The 4,133-nt window shown below is 31.4% G+C and overlaps 1 long non-coding RNA gene across 1 annotated transcript; it reads right to left on the reverse strand.

Annotated features, from left to right (window-relative positions):
* Window positions 1-1,366: 1,366 nt before the first annotated feature.
* LOC111385050 lies at window positions 1,367-3,782 on the reverse strand. Its single transcript, XR_002701004.1, has 3 exons — window positions 3,370-3,782; window positions 2,811-3,274; window positions 1,367-1,653 (listed from the first exon to the last, which is right to left on the reverse strand). It is a non-coding gene; the product is annotated as an uncharacterized LOC111385050 (long non-coding RNA).
* Between the last annotated feature and the right edge of the window lie 351 nt (window positions 3,783-4,133).

Below are 4,133 nucleotides of genomic sequence, written 5' to 3' on the forward strand. Positions count from 1 at the left end.
TAAACTAGTTGGTTGACTTCTCACCGATTAATTTTAATCTATGTTTGGATTTATTTTCTTTATCATTGGAAGTTAATTTAGCCTCAATTTTGGTTTAGATACAAAAATTGATAAAAATAATCTAGATAAAAGTCACAATTAGAGTCTGTTCGGTAATGATTATGAGAATTATTTTTTGATTATTAGAGAGAAAAGTGAATTTTACTTGTGAGTGAATAAATAAAATGACGGTTGAAATAATGAAATCATTGTCAAAAAATTAATTTTTCAAGGTAAAAAGTCCGAACCAAATGGGGCTTAGTTTCATCACATATTTTATGAGTCAACAACTTCTCAATCATACATTATATCAATTTTTATAAAAATCTTTTTAAAATCTGATTTTAATCTAAAGAAATAAGAGCTTAATCTTATTGATTATGAATCAATTGACCTATTTGGGAGTCGCGGGGTAGCTTAGTATTAAAATTTAATGCCCCATCTAAATCTTTCAATCAAGTCTCAATAATTAAAAAATACTATGTCAAATATTATAATGCAATATAATATTTATGGTGTGATTTATTTTATTTAGCTATATATAATGATACTAGTGAGGCAAAGTGCGTTGCACATTAGTTGCTTTAGTTGGGGTGAACGTGAAATATAAGTGTGTAATGATTGTTGAATGAATATATAGAACAAATGTTTTGGTACAGTGATGAAGTGGAATAGTTTGAATAAACACAAATGCCTATATTTCAACTATGAGAGGAAAGGAAGAAAAAGTTGACCTTCATCATCTGGATTAGTTGTACCAAAAAAAAAAAAAAATCAACATACCAAAAGAAAAATACTGTTAAGCACCATTAGTATTTTTAAACACAGATTGTAATGTTGGTTCAACTATCATCCAACAAATATAACAAACATAAAAACAATTATTCACAAAAAAAAAAGAAATCAAAGAAATTCAAGCAAATAGATGTGAAAAACGACAACCCTTGGTTTTTTTGTACAATGGCAATTTTTTTTTTCCCTTTTTTTTCTTTTTGTTGCTTGATTTGGGGCTCAATTTGAGGAAACACTAACTAATAAGCACAAATTTAACTCTAATTTAAGGAAACTCCAAATCTAATGTGAGACACAGCTCGCCTTCCATTATTGTCTAATTATGAAACTAGAAATTTGAAGATATTAATTTATTAAAGATGTGAAAATATTAAACGATACTTATATATTCTAAAAATGATAAAAACAACAGAAGCAAAACATTAGAATATCAATAACAACCAATGAATTTCATGAGAAATATACCAAGAAATAATATCACCAAGTTAGATTTATAGGTTTGTGTTGAAAAAACAATAAATGATATCTCTTAACTGAGCCTGTAGACTTTGTAGCATAAATGCGACAGAACATGAATAAGAAGATTAAGACATGGATCAAGATAAAAATTATAAAAAGAAGTTAGATCCTTTGTGTGTATGTTTCCAAAACCTTAAAACTCACCTTTTCAACTAACGGGTTTACAAATATTCACAGCCCTTGCAGCCTCATAAATGACCTTTCCAGAAAAAGCAACCGCCCAAAATAAGAAACGTACAGGAATTGCATCTGCAGCAGTTCTTGTTGCATCTCATTGTATAGAAGTTGCAGAAGATATGGGAGCTGATCATGAACAAATCTTATCAGTCGTCAATTTAGCAATCAGTGCAAGAACTAATGGCGATATAATGACACTAACTGCTGGAACTTCTACAGGTGTAAATTTAATTGTTGTCATAGATTACATTGATCTGAATCTTAAAGTAAATCAACTTAGTGTATGGAATGACCCCAAAACCTAACCCACATTCCTTCATGACAAAACCCCATATATTTCTTGCTTTAGACGGCATCACATCCGCCTATTTTCCTCAATACCCAAAATTTTTTAAACAAGTCCACCAATCTTCCATTACCACACAAAGCCGAAATAGGTTTAATAAGTTTGCTTACAGACTTTTCTCTTAAAAAACAATACAAATGCTTCATCAAAAAGACCTTTAGCCCCTCATTATAGTATTAAAATAACATTCCTGATTGGAAAATCAAGCCTGTAAGAAGTCTCAATAGCCTCTTCAATACTTATGACTTCATGCAAATTTGAATGAAGGAGATGCTGTTTTTGTGTCGTCGACAGCTTGCCTCCCATTAATTAATAATAAATAAGAAATCCTTATTGTCCTTCCATTATAGTTGGAGTAAAGCATAGAAACCAATCAGACTTACCAGTGACTGCCTGACATCATCAGAAGAAAACCCAAGATGTCTTCTTAAATCTTATTTATTTTCTGCTTTGCCCTTAATATCACAAGCATTGATTAAAATAACATCCCATCTTCAAATTATCTTCAAATTAATGTAGACAGTGATTAATTAATTAAAATAGTGTTATTACTTTACTCCCTTGTTCATACTATCAAAATCAGTTTGACAAGCAAGTAATATCAATTAAAACTAAAAATCAAGCTATTTCAATTCACCATTAAAAGGCAAATGATGAATACTAACAGCAATATTAACTAAATGCTACAGATTAACAACTTTCAGAAAAAAGAAATGAAACTAAAACTAAAAATCAAATTATTTCAATTCACCATTAAAGACAAACCGGCTTATTAACTAAATGCTACAGATTAACAATTGTCAGAAAAAAGAAATGAACACATTTCAATCCAAATCGTAATTATTAAATCCTTAACTCTGACTTAAGAATCGAAGAAGAAAGGAATGGGTTGTATGAGTTCAAGATTACACCCGGTAAAATTAATCAATCACATTACCTTAAAATCGGCAAATGAAGCTGCCAATTTTGATGATACTGTTTATGATGTAGTGAGAGAGTTTACAGAAAATTGTTAGACAGAGAAAATAAGAGAAGAACGGCGATGAATGTCTCTGTTATTTTTTTTTACCAACAACAATGGGAAAAAAAAAGGGAAAAAAGAAAAAGATAGAACGGAAAAAGAAAAAAAAAGAAAAAGATAGTCATTTTTTGTTACGAAAAAAAAAATTCAAATGTATAGCTCTGTGCTCGCATGTTGCTCCGTGCATTGTGCACAGAGCAAAGCAACTGCTCCGTGCACAACGCACGGAGCCATATATTTATTTTTTATTTTTTTTAAACTCCCCATTCCTTCTTGCACGCAACCACTCTTTCTCCAAGCAACCTCATTTCTTGCAGACAAACTTTCTTCTCCATCATTATTTTCGTTCGCCCCTAATTTCATTTCCAATACAATAACAACTGTACAAAAAGATACCAACTTCAAAATTTTACGAAGTGATGAATAGCATCAGAAAAGAAATGAATATAGAAAATTGAAGAATTCTTGAATTTACCTAAAGTTAGAAAGAGTGATGCCGTGAAAATTAAATCCCTTCTTAAATGTCGGGATTAGTAATAGGTTTTTTGAAACCAAGTCGAAGCACACATATTGCCAATCAAGATGAAAGTTTATAGGTACAATAAGTTTCTAATTAACTCTTTGGAAGAAAGAGAGAGAGAAAATGGAGAAATCACAAGAGAAAGAGAGAGGAAGCGAAGTTATCGTTGTGGGAATGGGAGAAAAAACAATTCCGTACATGACGACAGGACAGGAAGCAAAGTTATGGCTGTGGGGATGATGAACTTGCGTGCAAAAATGGAGGAATACAGGAATGGCGTGAAGCGGGAACAAAGGAAAAGGAAGGGTTAAAAAAAAAACAATGCCGTACATGACGATACATTTGCACGACATGTGTCCCAACATTCCTTCGCTCTTTTACTTACGTTGGATATTCTTTTTTTTTTTAGAAAATACTATCTTTTTATAACGACAATATAAAATAGATTTTATATAGTCTGGTGGGCAAAGTGTAATTACAAGGGCGTGTTCCGTATATTTCCAATTCAAAAGTGATGGCTTCTCGAGTCTTGACCAACGCCGTGTGGACCAATCTATCAACGACGACACCCAACTTTTTACTTTAATTTTACTCCCAAAATCCAAAGCCCTTAATTGCAACCGGAACTGATTTTCATCAATCAATTGATCAATTAAATAGCCGAATTTAAAGCTCTATTTTGGAGATTCGGAGGTATTGTAACATAGTTTATTTCTCTT

This window comes from Olea europaea, unplaced genomic scaffold (genome assembly GCF_002742605.1).
Source record: "Olea europaea var. sylvestris unplaced genomic scaffold, O_europaea_v1 scaffold3076, whole genome shotgun sequence".
Lineage (NCBI taxonomy): Eukaryota > Viridiplantae > Streptophyta > Magnoliopsida > Lamiales > Oleaceae > Olea > Olea europaea.